The following is a 20,277-nucleotide window of genomic DNA, read 5'->3' on the forward strand; positions in this document are numbered from 1 at the left end:
GAAAAATTCTTTTTTGTGTTTAATTGTTTTACAAGAAACAAAGCTCGTTTTATAAGAAAAAACCTAAAAATAACTTGATTTGCAAGTTAATTTTCATATAAATACAACTCGAAAAATACATGTTCCAACCCATGCCCATGCGCGTGTACCAAGCACCGAGTGTCTACTTGAAATTATTTTTTGCAAGTTTTTAACTTGATAAATAATTTATTTAAGAGTTTTATTTATGGAAAAATTCTTTTTTTGTGTTTATTTGTTTTACAAGAAACAAAGCTCGTTTTATAAGAAAAAAATCTAAACCTAACTTGATTTGCAAGTTAATTTTCCTATAAATACAACTCGAAAAATACATGCTTCGACCCATGCCCATGCGCGTGTACCAAGCACCAAGTCCGTGTCTACTTGAAATTATTTTTTACAAGTTTTTAACTTGATAAATAATTTATTTAAGAGTTTTATTTATGAAAAAATTCCTTTTTTGTGTTTAATTGTTTTACAATAAACAAAGCTCGTTTTATAAGAAAAAACATAAACCTAACTTGATTTGCAAGTTAATTTTCCTATAAATACAACTCGAAAAATACATGTTTCAACCCATACCCATGTGCGTGTACCAAGCACCAATTCTGGTTCTACTTGAAATTATTTTTTGCAAGTTTTTAACTTGATAAATAATTTATTTAAGAGTTTTATTTATGGAAAAATTCCTTTTTTGTGTTTAATTGTTTTACAAGAAACAAAACTCGTTTTATAAGAAGAAAAAAAAGCTAAACCTAACTTGATTTGCAAGTTAATTTTCCTATATATACAACTCGAAAAATACATGTTTCGACCCATGCCCATGCGCGTGTACTAAGCACCAAGTCCGTGTCTACTTGAAATTAATTTTTGCAAGTTTTTAACGTGAGAAATAATTTATTTAAGAGTTCTATTTATGGAAAAATTCCTTTTTTGTGGTTAATTGTTTTACAAGAAACAAAGCTCTTTTTATAAGAAAAAACCTAAACCTAACTTGATTTGCAAGTTAACTTTCCTATAAATATAACTCGAAAAATATATGTTTCGACCCATGCCCATGCGCGTGTACCAAGCACCAAGTCCGTGTCTACTTGAAATTATTTTTATCAAGTTTTTAACTTGATAAATAATTTATTTAAGAGTTTTATTTATGGAAAAATTCCATTTTTTGTGTTTAATTGTTTTCTAAGAAACAAAGCTCGTATTATAAGAAAAAACCTAAACCTAACTTGATTTGCAAGTTAATTTTCATATAAATACAACTCGAAAAATACATGTTTCGACACATGCCCATGCGCGTGTACCAAGCACCAAGTCCGTGTCTACTTGAAATTATTTTTTGCTAGTTTTTAACTTGATAAATAATTTATTTAATAGTTTTATTTATGGAAAAATTCTTTTTTGTGTTTAATTGTTTTACAAGAAACAAAGCTCGTTTTATAAGAAAAAACCTAAAAATAACTTGATTTGCAAGTTAATTTTCATATAAATACAACTCGAAAAATACATGTTCCAACCCATGCCCATGCGCGTGTACCAAGCACCAAGTCCGTGTCTACTTGAAATTATTTTTTACAAGTTTTTAACTTGATAAATAATTTATTTAAGAGTTTTATTTATGAAAAAATTCCTTTTTTGTGTTTAATTGTTTTACAATAAACAAAGCTCGTTTTATAAGAAAAAACATAAACCTAACTTGATTTGCAAGTTAATTTTCCTATAAATACAACTCGAAAAATACATGTTTCAACCCATACCCATGTGCGTGTACCAAGCACCAATTCTGGTTCTACTTGAAATTATTTTTTGCAAGTTTTTAACTTGATAAATAATTTATTTAAGAGTTTTATTTATGGAAAAATTCTTTTTTTGTGTTTAATTGTTTTACAAGAAACAAAGCTCTTTTTATAAGAAAAAACCTAAACCTAACTTGATTTGCAAGTTAATTTTCCTATAAATACAACTCGAAAAATACATGTTTCGACCCATGCCCATGCGCGTGTACCAAGCACCAAGTCCGTGTCTACTTGAAATTATTTTTTGCAAGTTTTTAACTTGATAAATAATTTATTTAAGAGTTTTATTTATGGAAAAAAATCTTTTTTTGTGTGTTTAATTGTTTTACAAGAAACAAAACTCGTTTTATAAGAAAAAACCTAAACCTAACTTGATTTGCAAGTTAATTTTCCTATAAATACAACTCGAAAAATACATGTTTCGACCCATGCCCATGCGCGTGTACCAAGCACCAAGTCCGTGTCTACTTGAAATTATTTTTTGCAAGTTTTTAACTTGATAAATAATTTATTTAAGAGTTTTATTTATGGAAAAAATTCTTTTTTTATTGTTTAATTGTTTTACAAGAAACAAAACTCGTTTTATAAGAAAAAACCTAAACCTAACTTGATTTGCAATTTAATTTTCCTATAAATACAACTCGAAAAATACATTTTTCGACCCATGCCCATGCGGGTGCACCAAGCACCAAGTCCGTGTCTACTTGAAATTATTTTTTGCAAGTTTTTAACTTGATAAATAATTTATTTAAGAGTTTTATTTATGGAAAAAATTCTTTTTTTTTGTGTTTAATTGTTTTACAAGAAACAAAACTCGTTTTATAAGAAAAAACCTAAACCTAACTTGATTTGCAAGTTAATTTTCCTATAAATACAACTCGAAAAATACATGTTTCGACCCATGCCCATGCGCGTGTACCAAGCACCAAGTCCGTGTCTACTTGAAATTATTTTTTGCAAGTTTTTAACTTGATAAATAATTTATTTATGAGTTTTATTTATGGAAAAAATTCTTTTTTTTGTGTTTAATTGTTTTACAAGAAACAAAACTCGTTTTATAAGAAAAAACCTAAACCTAACTTGATTTGCAAGTTAATTTTCCTATAAATACAACTCGAAAAATACATGTTTCGACCCATGCCCATGCGCGTGTACCAAGCACCAAGTCCGTGTCTACTTGAAATTATTTTTTGCAAGTTTTTAACTTGATAAAAAATTTATTTAAGAGTTTTATTTACGGAAAAAATTCTTTTTTTATTGTTTAATTGTTTTACAATAAACAAAACTCGTTTTATAGGAAAAAACTTAAACCTAACTTGATTTGCAAGCTAATTTTCCTATAAATACAACTCGAAAAATACATGTTTCGACCCATGCCCATGCGCGTGTACCAAGCACCAAGTCCGTGTCTACTTGAAATTATTTTTTGCAAGTTTTTAACTTGATAAATAATTTATTTAAGAGTTTTATTTATGGAAAAAATTCTTTTTTTTGTGTTTAATTGTTTTACAAGAAACAAAACTCGTTTTATAAGAAAAAACCTAAACCTAACTTGATTTGCAAGTTAATTTTCCTATAAATACAACTCGAAAATCTATTTCAAAACACACAACTCGAAAAATACATGTTTCGACCCATGCCCATGCGCGTGTACCAAGCACCAAGTCCGTGTCTACTTGAAATTATTTTTTGCAAGTTTTTAACTTGATAAATAATTTATTTAAGAGTTTTATTTATGGAAAAAATTCTTTTTTATGTGTTTAATTGTTTTACAAGAAACAAAACTCGTTTTATAAGAAAAAACCTAAACCTAACTTGATTTGCAAGTTAATTTTCCTATAAATACAACTCGAAAAATACATGTTTCGACCCATGCCCATGCGCGTGTACCAAGCACCAAGTCCGTGTCTACTTGAAATTATTTTTTGCAAGTTTTTAACATGATAAATAATTTATTTAAGAGTTTTATTTATGGAAAAAAATCTTTTTTTGTGTGTTTAATTGTTTTACAAGAAACAAAACTCGTTTTATAAGAAAAAACCTAAACCTAACTTGATTTGCAAGTTAATTTTCCTATAAATACAACTCGAAAAATACATGTTTCGACCCATGCCCATGCGCGTGTACCAAGCACCAAGTCCGTGTCTACTTGAAATTATTTTTTGCAAGTTTTTAACTTGATCAATAATTTATTTAAAAGTTTTATTTATGAAAAAAATTCTTTTTTTTGTGTTTAATTGTTTTACAAGAAACAAAACTCGTTTTATAAGAAAAAACCTAAACCTAACTTGATTTGCAAGTTAATTTTCCTATAAATACAACTCGAAAAATACATGTTTCGACCCATTCCCATGCGCGTGTACCAAGCACCAAGTCCGTGTCTACCTGAAATTATTTTTTGCAAGTTTTTTTAACTTGATAAATAATTTATTTAATAGTTTTATTTATGGAAAAATTCTTTTTTTTGTGTTTAATTGTTTTACAAGAAACCAAGCTCCTTTTATAAGAAAAAAAAATCTAAACCTAACTTGATTTGCAAGTTAATTTTCCTATAAATACAACTCGAAAAAACATGCTTCGACCCATGCCCATGCGCGTGTACCAAGAACCAAGTCCGTGTCTACTTGAAATTATTTTTTACAAGTTTTTAACTTGATAAATAATCTTAAGAGTTTTATTTATGGAAAAATTCCTTTTTTGTGTTTAATTGTTTTACAAGAAACAAAGCTCGTTTTATAAGAAAAAACCTAAACCTAACTTGATTTGCAAGTTAATTTTCCTATAAATACAACTCGAAAAATACATGTTTCGACCCATTCCCATGCGCGTGTACCAAGCACCAAGTCCGTGTCTACCTGAAATTATTTTTTGCAAGTTTTTTTAACTTGATAAATAATTTATTTAATAGTTTTACAAGAAACAAAGCTCCTTTTATAAGAAAAAAAAAATCTAAACCTAACTTGATTTGCAAGTTAATTTTCCTATAAATACAACTCGAAAAAACATGCTTCGACCCATGCCCATGCGTGTGTACCAAGAACCAAGTCCGTGTCTACTTGAAATTATTTTTTACAAGTTTTTAACTTGATAAATAATTTACTTAAGAGTTTTATTTATGGAAAAATTCCTTTTTTGTGTTTAATTGTTTTACAAGAAACAAAGCTCGTTTTATAAGAAAAAACCTAAACCTAACTTGATTTGCAAGTTAATTTTCCTATAAATACAACTCGAAAAATACATGTTTCGACCCATGCCCATGAGGTGTACCCAGCACCAAGTCTGTGTCTACTTGAAATTATTTTTTGCAAGTTTTTAACTTGATAAATAATTTATTTAAGAGTTTTATTTATGGAAAAATTCCTTTTTTGTGTTTAATTGTTTTACAAGAAACAAAACTCGTTTTATAAGAAAAAACCTAAACCTAACTTGATTTGCAAGTTAATTTTCCTATAAATACAACTCGAAAAATACATGTTTCGACCCATGCGCGTGTACCAAGCACCAAGTTCGTGTCTACCTGAAATTATTTTTTGCAAGTTTTTAACTTGATAAATAATTTATTTAAGAGTTTTATTATGGAAAAATTCCTTTTTTGTGTTTAATTGTTTTACAAGAAACAAAACTCGTTTTAAAAGAAAAAACCTAAACCTAACTTGATTTGTTAGTTAATTTACCTATAAATACAACTCTAAAAATACATGTTTCGACCCATGCCCATGCGCCTGTACCAAGTACCAAGTCCGTGTCTACTTGAAATTATTTTGAGCAAGTTTTTAACTTGAAAAATAATTTATTTAAGAGTTTTATTTATGGAAAAATTCCTTTTTTGTGTTTAATTGTTTTACAAGAAACAAAACTCGTTTTATAAGAAAAAACCTAAACCTAACTTGATTTGCAAGTTAATTTTCCTATAGATACAACTCGAAAAATACATGTTTCGACCCATGCGCGTGTACCAAGCACCAAGTTCGTGTCTACCTGAAATTATTTTTTGCAAGTTTTTAACTTGATAAATAATTTATTTAAGAGTTTTATTTATGGAAAAATTCCTTTTTTGTGTTTAATTGTTTTACAAGAAACAAAACTCGTTTTATAAGAAAAAACCTAAACCTAACTTGATTTGCAAGTTAATTTTCTTATAAATACAACTCGAAAAATATATGTTTCGACCCATGCCCATGCGCGTGTAACAAGCACCAAGTCCGTGTCTACTTGAAATTATTTTTTACAAGTTTTTAACTTGATAAATAATTTATTTAAGAGTTTTATTTATGGAAAAATTCATTTTTTGTGTTTAATTGTTTTACAAGAAACAAAACTCGTTTTATAAGAAAAAACCTAAACCTAACTTGATTTGCAAGTTAATTTTCCTATAAATACAACTCCAAAAATACTTGTGTCGACCCATGCCCATGTGCGTGTACCAAGCACCAACTCCGTGTCTACTTGAAATTATTTTTTGCAAGTTTTTAACTTGATAAATAATTTATTTAAGAGTTTTATTTATAGAAAAATTCATTTTTTGTGTTTAATTATTTTACAAGAAACAAAGCTCCTTTTATAAGAAAAAATCTAAACCTAACTTGATTTGGAAGTTAATTTTCCTATAAATACAACTCGGGAAAACATGCTTCGACCCATGCCCATGCGCGTGTACCAAGAACCAAGTCCGTGTCTACTTGAAATTATTTTTTACATGTTTTTAACTTGATAAATAATTTACTTAAGAGTTTTATTTATGGAAAAATTCCTTTTTTGTGTTTAATTGTTTTACAAGAAACAAAGCTCGTTTTATAAGAAAAAACCTAAACCTAACTTGATTTGCAAGTTAATTTTCCTATAAATACAACTCGAAAAATACATGTTTCGACCCATGCCCATGCGCGTGTACCAAGCACCAAGTCCGTGTCTACTTGAAATTATTTTTTGCAAGTTTTTAACTTGATAAATAATTTATTTAATAGTTTTATTTATGGAAAAATTACTTTTTTGTGTTTAATTGTTTTACAAGAAACAAAACTCGTTTTATAAGAAAAAACCTAAACCTAACTTTATTTGCAAGTTAATTTTCCTATAAATACAAGTCGAAAAATACATGTTTCGACCTATTCCCATGCGCGTGTACCAAGCACCAAGTCCGTGTCTACCTGAAATTATTTTTTGCAAGTTTTTTTAACTTGATAAATAATTTATTTAAGAGTTTTATTTATGGAAAAATTCTTTTTTTGTGTTTAATTGTTTTACAAGAAACAAAGCTCTTTTTATAAGAAAAAACCTAAACCTAACTTGATTTGCAAGTTAATTTTCCTATAAATACAACTCGAAAAATACATGTTTCGACCCATGCCCATGCAGGTGTACCAAGCACCAAGTCCGTGTCTAATTGAAATTATTTTTTGCAAGTTTTTAACTTGATAAATAATTTATTTAAGAGTTTTATTTATGGAAAAATTCCTTTTTTGTGTTTAATTGTTTTACAAGAAACAAAGCTCGTTTTATAAGAAAAAACCTAAACCTAACTTGATTTGCAAGTTAATTTTCCTATAAATACAACTCGAAAAATACATGTTTCGACCCATTCCCATGCGCGTGTACCAAGCACCAAGTCCGTGTCTACTTGAAATTATTTTTTGGAAGTTTTTAACTTGATAAATAATTTATTTAAGAGTTTTATTTATGGAAAAATTCATTTTTTGTGTTTAATTGTTTTACAAGAAACAAAGCTCCTTTTATAACAAAAAAAAAACCTAAACCTAACTTGATTTGCAAGTTAATTTTCCTATAAATACAACTCGAAAAATACATGTTTCGACCCATGCCCATGCGCGTGTACCAAGCACCAAGTCCGTGTCTACTTGAAATTATTTTTTGCAAGTTTTTAACTTGATAAATAATTTATTTAAGAGTTTTATTTATGGAAAAATTCCTTTTTCCTGTTTAATTGTTTTAAAAAAACAAAACTCGTTTTAAAAGAAAAAATCTAAACCTAACTTCATTTGCAAGTTAATTTTCCTATAAATACAACTCGAAAAATACATGTTTCGACCCATGCCAATGCGCGTGTACCAAGCACCAAGTCCGTGTCTACTTGAAATTATTTTTTGCAAGTTTTTAACTTGATAAATAATTTATTAAAGAGTTTTATTTATGGAAAAATTCATTTTTTGTGTTTAATTGTTTTACAAGAAACAAAACTCGTTTTATAAGAAAAAACTTAAACCTAACTTGATTTGCAAGTTAATTTTCCTATAAATACAACTCGAAAAATACATGTTTCGACCCATGCCCATGCGCGTGTACCAAGCACCGAGTCTGTGTCTACTTGAAATTATTTTTTGCAAGTTTTTAACTTGATAAATAATTTATTTAGAAGTTTTATTTATGGAAAAATTCATTTTTTGTGTTTAATTTTTTTACAAGAAACAAAGCTCTTTTTATAAGAAAAAACCTAAATCTAACTTGATTTGCAAGTTAGTTTTCCTATAAATACAACACGAAAAATACATGTTTCGACCCATGCCCATGCGCGTGTACCAAGCACCAAGTCCGTGTTTACTTGAAATTATTTTTTGCAAGTTTTTAACTTGATAAATAATTTATTTAAGAGTTATATTTATGGAAAAATTCCTTTTTTGTGTTTAATTGTTTTACAAGAAACAAAGCTCGTTTTATAAGAAAAAAAAACCTAAACCTAACTTTATTTGCAAGTTAATTTTCCTATAAATACTACTCCAAAAATACATGTTTCGACCCATGCCCATGCGCGTGTACCAAACACCAAGTCCGTGTCTACTTGACATTATTTTTTGCAAGTTTTTAACTTGATAAATAATTTATTTAAGAGTTTTATTTATGGAAAATTCCTTTTTTGTGTTTAATTGTTTTACAAGAAACAAAGCTCGTTTTATAAGAAAAAACCTAAACCTAACTTGATTTGCAAGTTAATTTTCCTATAAATACAACTCAAAAAATACATGTTTCGACCCATGCCCATGAGCGTGTACCAAGCACCAAGTCCGTGTCTACTTGAAATTATTTTTTGCAAGTTTTTAACTTGATAAATAATTTATTTAATAGTTTTATTTATGGAAAAATTACTTTTTTGTGTTTAATTGTTTTACAAGAAACAAAACTCGTTTTATAAGAAAAAACCTAAACCTAACTTTATTTGCAAGTTAATTTTCCTATAAATACAACTCGAAAAATACATGTTTCGACCCATTCCCATGCGCGTGTACCAAGCACCAAGTCCGTGTCTACCTGAAATTATTTTTTGCAAGTTTTTTTAACTTGATAAATAATTTATTTAATAGTTTTATTTATGGAAAAATTCTTTTTTTTGTGTTTAATTGTTTTACAAGAAACCAAGCTCCTTTTATAAGAAAAAAAAAATCTAAACCTAACTTGATTTGCAAGTTAATTTTCCTATAAATACAACTCGAAAAAACATGCTTCGACCCATGCCCATGCGCGTGTACCAAGAACCAAGTCCGTGTCTACTTGAAATTATTTTTTACAAGTTTTTAACTTGATAAATAATTTATTTAAGAGTTTTATTTATGAAAAAATTCCTTTTTTGTGTTTAATTGTTTTACAAGAACCAAAGCTCGTTTTATAAGAAAAAACCTAAACCTAACTTTATTTGCAAGTTAATTTTCGTATAAATACAACTCGAAAAATACATGTTTCGACCCATGCCCATACGCGTGTACCAAGCACCAAGTCCGTGTCTACTTTAAATTATTTTTTGCAAGTTTTAACTTGAGAAATAATTTATTTAAGAGTTTTATTTATGGAAAAATTCCTTTTTGTGTTTAATTGTTTTAAAAGAAACAAAGCTCGTTTAATAAGAAAAAACCTAAACCTAACTTGATTTGCAAGTTAATTTTCCTATAAAAACAACTCGAAAAATACATGTTTCGACCCATGCCCATGCGCGTGTACCAAGCACCAAGTCCGTGTCTACTTGAAATTATTTTTTGCAAGTTTTTAACTTAATAAATAATTTATTTAAGAGTTTTATTTATGGAAATTTTTTTTTGTGTTTAATTGTTTTACAAGAAATAAAGCTCGTTTTATAAGAAAAAAACTTAAACCTAACTTGATTTGCAAGTTAATTTTCCTATAAATACAACTCGAAAAATACATGTTTCTATCATGCCCATGCGCGTGTACCAAGCACCAAGTCCGTGTCTACTTGAAATTATTTTTTGCAAGTTTTTAACTTGATAAATAATTTATTTAAGAGTTTTATTTATGGAAAAATTCTTTTTTTGTGTTTAATTGTTTTACAAGAAACAAAGCTCTTTTTATAAGAAAAAACCTAAACCTAACTTGATTTGCAAGTTAATTTTCCTATAAATACAACTCGAAAAATACATGTTTCAACCCATGCCCATGCAGGTGTACCAAGCACCAAGTCCGTGTCTAATTGAAATTATTTTTTGCAAGTTTTTAACTTGATTAATAATTTATTTAAGAGTTTTATTTATGGAAAAATTCTTTTTTTGTGTTTAATTGTTTTACAAGAAACAAAGCTCGTTTTATAAGAAAAAACCTAAACCTAACTTTATTTGCAAGTTAATTTTCGTATAAATACAACTCGAAAAATACATGTTTCGACCCATGCCCATGCGCGTGTACCAAGCACCAAGTCCGTGTCTACTTGAAATTATTTTTTACAAGTTTTAACTTGATAAATAATTTATTTAAGAGTTTTATTTATGGAAAAATTCCTTTTTTGTGTTTAATTGTTTTACAAGAAACAAAACTCGTTTTATAAGAAAAAACCTAAACCTAACTTGATTTGCAAGTTAATTTTCTTATAAATACAACTCGAAAAATACATGTTTCGACCCATGCCCATGCGCGTGTACCAAGCACCAAGTCCGTGTCTACTTGAAATTATTTTTTGCAAGTTTTTAACTTGATAAATAATTTATTTAAGAGTTTTATTTATGGAAAAATTCCTTTTTTGTGTTTAATTGTTTTGCAAAAAAACAAAGCTCGTTTTATAAGAAAAAACCTAAACCTAACTTGATTTGCAAGTTAATTTTCCTATAAATACAACTCGAAAAATACATGTTTCGACCCATGCCCATGCGCGTGTACCAAGCACCAAGTCCGTGTCAACTTGAAATTATTTTTTGCAAGTTTTTAACTTGATAAATAATTTATTTAAGAGTTTTATTTATGGAAAAATTCCTTTTTTGTGTTTAATTGTTTTACAAGAAACAAAACTCGTTTTATAAGAAAAAACCTAAACCTAACTTGATTTGCAAGTTAATTTTCCTATAAATACAACTTGAAAATCTCTTTTCAAAAATACATGTTTCGACCCATGCCCATGCGCGTGTACCAAGCACCAAGTCCGTGTCTACTTGAAATTATTTTTTGCAAGTTTCTAACTTGATAAATAATTTATTTATGCAAAAATTCTTTTTTTGTGTTTAATTGTTTTACAAGAAACAAAACTCGTTTTATAAGAAAAAACCTAAATCTAACTTGATTTGCAAGTTAATTTTCCTATAAATACAACTCGAAAATCTCTTTTTAAAAATACATGTTTCGACACATGCCCATGCGCGTGTACCAAGCACCAAGTCCGTGTCTACTTGAAATTATTTTTTGCAAGTTTTTAACTTGATAAATAATTTATTTAAGAGTTTTATTTATGGAAAAATTCCTTTTTTGTGTTTAATTGTTTTACAAGAAACAAAACTCGTTTTATAAGAAAAAACCTAAACCTAACTTGATTTGCAAGTTAATTTTCCTATAAATACAACTCTAAAATCTCTTTTCAAAACACACAAGCAACGACCATCTCTAGGTCTTTTCTTCATCTTCTTGCTTTTATTTTCGTGCGGCGTTTTACTTCCATCCCGACCCATATTTCGACCCATGCCCATGCGAGTGTACTAAGCACCAAGTCCGTGTCTACTTGAAATTATGTTTTGCAAGCTTTTAACTTGATAAATAATTTATTTAAGAGTTTTATTTATGGAAAAATTCCTTTTTTGTGTTTAATTGTTTTACAAGAAACAAAACTCGTTTTATAAGAAAAAACCTAAACCTAACTTGATTTGAAAGTTAATTTTCCTATAAATACAACTCGAAAATATCTTTTAAAAACACACAAGCAGCGACCATCTCTAGGTCTTTTCTTCATCTTCTTGCTTTTATTTTCGTGCGGCGTTTTACTTCCATCCTGACCCATGTTTCGACCCATGCCCATGCGCGTGTACCAAGCACCAAGTCATGTCTACTTGAAATTATGTTTTGCAAGTTTTTAACTTGATAAATAATTTATTTAAGAGTTTTATTTCTGGAAAAATTCCTTTTTTGTGTTTAATTGTTTTACAAGAAACAAAACTCGTTTTATAAGAAAAAACCTAAACCTAACTTGATTTGTAAGTTAATTTTCCTATAAATACAACTCGAAAATCTCTAATCAAAACACACAAGCATCGACCATCTCTAGGTCTTTTCTTCATCTTCTTGCCTTTATTTTCGTGCGGCGTTTTACTTCCATCCCGACCCATGTTTCGACCCATGCCCATGCGCGTGTACCAAGCACCAAGTCCGTGTCTACTTGAAATTATGTATTGCAAGTTTTTAACTTGATAAATAATTTATTTAAGAGTTTTATTTATGGAAAAATTCATTTTTTGTGTTTAATTGTTTTACAAGAAACAAAACTCGTTTTATAAGAAAAAACCTAAACCTAACTTGATTTGCAAGTTAATTTTCCTATAAATACAACTCCAAAAATACTTGTGTCGACCCATGCCCATGTGCGTGTACCAAGCACCAACTCCGTGTCTACTTGAAATTATTTTTTGCAAGTTTTTAACTTGATAAATAATTTATTTAAGAGTTTTATTTATAGAAAAATTCATTTTTTGTGTTTAATTATTTTACAAGAAACAAAGCTCCTTTTATAAGAAAAAACCTAAACCTAACTTTATTTGCAAGTTAATTTTCGTATAAATACAACTCGAAAAATACATGTTTCGACCCATGCCCATACGCGTGTACCAAGCACCAAGTCCGTGTCTACTTGAAATTATTTTTTGCAAGTTTTAACTTGATAAATAATTTATTTAAGAGTTTTATTTATGGAAAAATTCCTTTTTGTGTTTAATTGTTTTACAAGAAACAAAGCTCGTTTTATAATAAAAAACCTAAACCTAACTTGATTTGCAAGTTAATTTTCCTATAAATACAACTCGAAAAATACATGTTTCGACCCATGCCCATGCGCGTGTACCAAGCACCAAGTCTGTGTCTACTTGAAATTATTTTTTAAAAGGTTTTAACTTGATAAATAATTTATTTAAGAGTTTTATTTATGGAAAAATTCCTTTTTTGTGTTTAATTGTTTTACAAGAAACAAAGCTCGTTTTATAAGAAAAAACCTAAACCTAACTTGATTTGCAAGTTAATTTTCTTATAAATACAACTCGAAAAATACATGTTTCGACCCATGCCCATGCGCGTGTACCAAGCACCAAGTCCGTGTCTACTTGAAATTATTTTTTGCAAGTTTTTAACGTCATAAATAATTTATTTAAGAGTTTTATTTATGGAAAAATTCATTTTTTGTGTTTAATTGTTTTACAAGAAACAAAACTCGTTTTATAAGAAAAAACCTAAACCTAACTTGATTTGCAAGTTAATTTTCCTATAAATACAACTCCAAAAATACTTGTGTCGACCCATGCCCATGTGCGTGTACCAAGCACCAACTCCGTGTCTACTTGAAATTATTTTTTGCAAGTTTTTAACTTGATAAATAATTTATTTAAGAGTTTTATTTATAGAAAAATTCATTTTTTGTGTTTAATTATTTTACAAGAAACAAAGCTCATTTTATAAGAAAAAACCTAAACCTAACTTTATTTGCAAGTTAATTTTCGTATAAATACAACTCGAAAAATACATGTTTCGACCCATGCCCATACGCGTGTACCAAGCACCAAGTCCGTGTCTACTTGAAATTATTTTTTGCAAGTTTTAACTTGATAAATAATTTATTTAAGAGTTTTATTTATGGAAAAATTCCTTTTTGTGTTTAATTGTTTTACAAGAAACAAAGCTCGTTTTATAATAAAAAACCTAAACCTAACTTGATTTGCAAGTTAATTTTCCTATAAATACAACTCGAAAAATACATGTTTCGACCCATGCCCATGCGCGTGTACCAAGCACCAAGTCTGTGTCTACTTGAAATTATTTTTTGCAAGTTTTTAACTTGATAAATAATTTATTTAAGAGTTTTATTTATGGAAAAATTCCTTTTTTGTGTTTAATTGTTTTGCAAAAAAACAAAGCTCGTTTTATAAGAAAAAACCTAAACCTAACTTGATTTGCAAGTTAATTTTCCTATAAATACAACTCGAAAAATACATGTTTCGACCCATGCCCATGCGCGTGTACCAAGCACCAAGTCCGTGTCAACTTGAAATTATTTTTTGCAAGTTTTTAACTTGATAAATAATTTATTTAAGAGTTTTATTTATGGAAAAATTCCTTTTTTGTGTTTAATTGTTTTACAAGAAACAAAACTCGTTTTATAAGAAAAAACCTAAACCTAACTTGATTTGCAAGTTAATTTTCCTATAAATACAACTCGAAAAATACATGTTTCGACCCATGCCCATGCGCGTGTACCAAGCACCAAGTCCGTGTCTACTTGAAATTATTTTTTGCAAGTTTTTAACTTGATAAATAATGTATTTAAGAGTTTTATTTATGGAAAAATTCCTTTTTTGTGTTTAATTGTATTACAAGAAACAAAACTCGTTTTATAAGAAAAAACCTAAACCTAACTTGATTTGCAAGTTAATTTTCCTATAAATACAACTCGAAAAATACATGTTTCGACCCATGCCCATGCGCGTGTACCAAGCACCAAGTCCGTGTCTACTTGAAATTATTTTTTGCAAGTTTTTAACTTGATAAATAATTTATTTAAGAGTTTTATTTATGGAAAAATTCATTTTTTGTGTTTAATTGTTTTACAAGTAACAAAGCTCCTTTTATAAGAAAAAAAAACCTAAACCTAACTTGATTTGGAAGTTAATTTTCCTATAAATACAACTCGAAAAATACATGTTTCGACCCATGCCCATGCGCTTGTACCAAGCACCGAGTCCGTGTCTACTTGAAATTATTTTTCGCAAGTTTTTAATTTGATAAATAATTTATTTAAGAGTTTTATTTATGGAAAAATTACTTTTTTGTGTTTAATTGTTTTACAAGAAACAAAGCTCGTTTTATAAGAAAAAACCTAAACCTAACTTGATTTGCAAGTTAATTTTCCTATAAATACAACTCAAAAAATACATGTTTCGACCCATGCCCATGCGCGTGTACCAAGCACCAAGTCCGTGTCTACTTGAAATTATTTTTTGCAAGTTTTTAACTTGATAAATAATTTATTTAAGAGTTTTATTTATGGAAAAATTCCTTTTCTGTGTTTAATTGTTTTACAAGAAACAAAGCTCGTTTTATAAGAAAAAACCTAAACCTAACTTGATTTGCAAGTTAATTTTCCTATAAATACAACTCGAAAAATACATGTTTCGACCCATGCCCATGCGCGTGTACCAAGCACCAAGTCCGTGTCTACTTGAAATTATTTTTTGCAAGTTTTTAACTTGATAAATAATTTATTTAAGAGTTTTATTTATAGAATTTTTTCTTTTTTGTGTTTAATTGTTTTACAAGAAACAAAACTCGTTTTATAAGAAAAAACCTAAACCTAACTTGATTTGCAAGTCAATTTTCCTATAAATACAACTCGAAAAATACATGTTTCGATCCATGCCCATGCGCGTGTACCAAGCACCAAGTCCGTGTCTATTTGAAATTATTTTTTGCAAGTTTTTAACTTGATAAATAATTTATTTAAAAGTTTTATTTATGGAAAAAATTCTTTTTTTTGTGTTTAAGTGTTTTACAAGAAATAAAACTCGTTTTATAAGAAAAAACCTAAACCTAACTTGATTTGCAAGTTAATTTTCCTATAAATACAACTCGAAAAATACATGTTTCGACCCATGCCCATGCGCGTGTACCAAGCACCAAGTCCGTGTCTACTTGAAATTATTTTTTGCAAGTTTTTAACTTGATAAATAATTAATTTAAGAGTTTTATTTATGGAAAAAATTCTTTTTTTTGTGTTTAATTGTTTTACAAGAAACAAAACTCGTTTTATAAGAAAAAACCTAAACCTAACTTGATTTGCGAGTTAATTTTCCTATAAATACAACTCGAAAAATACATGTTTCGACCCATGCCCATGCGCGTGCACCAAGCACCAAGTCCGTGTCTACTTGAAATTATTTTTTGCAAGTTTTTAACTTGATAAATAATTTATTTAAGAGTTTTATTTATGGAAAAAATTCTTTTTTTTGTGTTTAATTGTTTTAAAAGAAAAAAAACTCGTTTTATAAGAAAAAACCTAAACCTAACTTGATTTGCAAGTTAATTTTCCTATAAATACAACTCGAAAAATACATGTTTCGACCCATGCCCATGCGCGTGTACCAAGCACCAAGTCCGTGTCTACTTGAAATTATTTTTTGCAAGTTTTTAACTTGATAAATAATTTATTTAATAGTTTTATTTATGGAAAAATTACTTTTTTGTGTTTAATTGTTTTACAAGAAACAAAACTCGTTTTATAAGAAAAAACCTAAACCTAACTTTATTTGCAAGTTAATTTTCCTATAAATACAACTCGAAAAATACATGTTTCGACCCATTCCCATGCGCGTGTACCAAGCACCAAGTCCGTGTCTACCTGAAATTATTTTTTGCAAGTTTTTTTAACTTGATAAATAATTTATTTAATAGTTTTATTTATGGAAAAATTCTTTTTTTTGTGTTTAATTGTTTTACAAGAAACCAAGCTCCTTTTATAAGAAAAAAAAATCTAAACCTAACTTGATTTGCAAGTTAATTTTCCTATAAATACAACTCGAAAAAACATGCTTCGACCCATGCCCATGCGCGTGTACCAAGAACCAAGTCCGTGTCTACTTGAAATTATTTTTTACAAGTTTTTAACTTGATAAATAATCTTAAGAGTTTTATTTATGGAAAAATTCCTTTTTTGTGTTTAATTGTTTTACAAGAAACAAAGCTCGTTTTATAAGAAAAAACCTAAACCTAACTTGATTTGCAAGTTAATTTTCCTATAAATACAACTCGAAAAATACATGTTTCGACCCATTCCCATGCGCGTGTACCAAGCACCAAGTCCGTGTCTACCTGAAATTATTTTTTGCAAGTTTTTTTAACTTGATAAATAATTTATTTAATAGTTTTACAAGAAACAAAGCTCCTTTTATAAGAAAAAAAAAATCTAAACCTAACTTGATTTGCAAGTTAATTTTCCTATAAATACAACTCGAAAAAACATGCTTCGACCCATGCCCATGCGTGTGTACCAAGAACCAAGTCCGTGTCTACTTGAAATTATTTTTTACAAGTTTTTAACTTGATAAATAATTTACTTAAGAGTTTTATTTATGGAAAAATTCCTTTTTTGTGTTTAATTGTTTTACAAGAAACAAAGCTCGTTTTATAAGAAAAAACCTAAACCTAACTTGATTTGCAAGTTAATTTTCCTATAAATACAACTCGAAAAATACATGTTTCGACCCATTCCCATGCGCGTGTACCAAGCACCAAGTCCGTGTCTACTTGAAATTATTTTTTGGAAGTTTTTAACTTGATAAATAATTTATTTAAGAGTTTTATTTATGGAAAAATTCATTTTTTGTGTTCAATTGTTTTACAAGAAACAAAGCTCCTTTTATAACAAAAAAAAAACCTAAACCTAACTTGATTTGCAAGTTAATTTTCCTATAAATACAACTCGAAAAATACATGTTTCGACCCATGCCCATGCGCGTGTACCAAGCACCAAGTCCGTGTCTACTTGAAATTATTTTTTGCAAGTTTTTAACTTGATAAATAATTTATTTAAGAGTTTTATTTATGGAAAAATTCCTTTTTTGTGTTTAATTGTTTTACAAGAAACAAAACTCGTTTTATAAGAAAAAACCTAAACCTAACTTGATTTGCAAGTTAATTTTTCTATAAATACAACTCGAAAATCTCTTTTCAAAACACACAAGCAGCGACCATCTCTAGGTCTTTTCTTCATCTTCTTGCTTTTATTTTCGTGCGGCGTTTTACTTCCATCCCGACCCATGTTTCGACCCATGCCCATGCGCGTGTACCAAGCACCAAGTCCGTGTCTACTTGAAATTATGTTTTGCAAGTTTTTAACTTGATAAATAATTTATTTAAGAGTTTTATTTATGGAAAAATTCCTTTTTTGTGTTTAATTGTTTTACAAGAAACAAAACTCGTTTTATAAGAAAAAACCTAAACCTAACTTGATTTGCAAGTTGATTTTCCTATAAATATAACTCGAATAATACATGTTTCGACCCATGCCCATGCGTGTGTACCAAGCACCAAGTCCGTGTCTACTTGAAATTATTTTTTGCAAGTTTTTAACTTGATAAATAATTTATTTAAGAGTTTTATTTATGGAAAAATTCCTTTTTTGTGTTTAATTGTTTTACAAGAAACAAAACTCGTTTTATAAGAAAAAACCAAAACCTAACTTGATTTGCAAGTTAATTTTCCTATAAATACAACTCGAAAATCTCTTTTCAAAATACATGTTTCGACCCATGCCCATGCGCGTGTACCAAGCACCAAGTCCGTGTCTACTTGAAATTATTTTTTGCAGGTTTTTAACTTGATAAATAATTTATTTAAGAGTTTTATTTATGGAAAAATTCCTTTTTTGTGTTTAATTGTTTTACAAGAAACAAAACTCGTTTTATAAGAAAAAACCTAAACCTAACTTTATTTGCAAGTTAATTTTCCTATAAATACAACACGAAAAATGCATGTTTCGACCCATGCCCATGCGCGTGTACCAAGCACCAAGTCCGTGTCTACTTGAAATTATATTTTGCAAGTTTTTAACTTGATAAATAATTTATTTAAGAGTTTTATTTATGGAAAAATTCATGTTTTGTGTTTAATTGTTTTACAAGAAACAAAGCTCCTTTTACAAGAAAAAAAAACCCTAAACCTAACTTGATTTGCAAGTTAATTTTCCTATAAATACAACTCGAAAAATACATGTTTCGAGCCATGGCCATGCGCGTGTACCAAGCACCAAGTCCGTGTCTACTTGAAATTATATTTTGCAAGTTTTTAACTTGATAAATAATTTATTTAAGAGTTTTATTTATGGAAAAATTCATGTTTTGTGTTTAATTGTTTTACAAGAAACAAAGCTCCTTTTACAAGAAAAAAAAACCCTAAACCTAACTTGATTTGCAAGTTAATTTTCCTATAAATACAACTCGAAAAATACATGTTTCGACCCATGCCCATGCGCGTGTACCAAGCACCAAGTCCGTGTCTACTTGAAATTATTTTTCGCAAGTTTTTAACTTGATAAATAATTTATTTAAGAGTTTTATTTATGGAAAAATTCATGTTTTGTGTTTAATTGTTTTACAAGAAACAAAGCTCCTTTTACAAGAAAAAAAAAACCTAAACCTAACTTGATTTGCAAGTTAATTTTCCTATAAATACAACTTGAAAAATACTTGTTTCGACCATGCCCATGTGCGTGTACCAAGCACCAACTCCGTGTCTACTTGAAATTATTTTTTGCAAGTTTTTAATTTGATAAATAATTTATTTAAGAGTTTTATTTATGGAAAAATTCCTTTTTTGTGTTTAATTGTTTTACAAGAAACAAAGCTCGCTTTATAAGAAAAAACCTAAACCTAACTTGATTTGCAAGTTAATTTTCCTATAAATACAACTCGAAAAATACATGTTTCGACCCATGCCCATGTGCGTGTACCAAGCACCAAGTCCGTGTCTACTTGAAATTATTTTTTGCAAGTTTTTAACTTGATAAATAATTTATTTAAGAGTTTTATTTATGGAAAAATTCTTTTTTTTGTGTTTAATTGTTTTACAAGAAACAAAACTCGTTTTATAAGAAAAAACCTAAACCTAATTTGATTTGCAAGTTAATTTTCCGATAAATACAACTCGAAAAATACATGTTTCGACCCATGCCCATGCGCGTGCACCAAGCACCAAGTCCGTGTCTACTTGAAATTATTTTTTGCAAGTTTTTAACTTGATAAATAATTTATTTAAGAGTTTTATTTATGGAAAAAATTCTTTTTTTTGTGTTTAATTGTTTTAAAAGAAAAAAAACTCGTTTTATAAGAAAAAACCTAAACCTAACTTGATTTGCAAGTTAATTTTCCTATAAATACAACTCGAAAAATACATGTTTCGACCCATGCCCATGCGCGTGTACCAAGCACCAAGTCCGTGTCTACTTGAAATTATTTTTTGCAAGTTTTTAACTTGATAAATAATTTATTTAAGAGTT

This window comes from Papaver somniferum, unplaced genomic scaffold (genome assembly GCF_003573695.1).
Source record: "Papaver somniferum cultivar HN1 unplaced genomic scaffold, ASM357369v1 unplaced-scaffold_132, whole genome shotgun sequence".
Taxonomy (NCBI): Eukaryota; Viridiplantae; Streptophyta; class Magnoliopsida; order Ranunculales; family Papaveraceae; genus Papaver; species Papaver somniferum.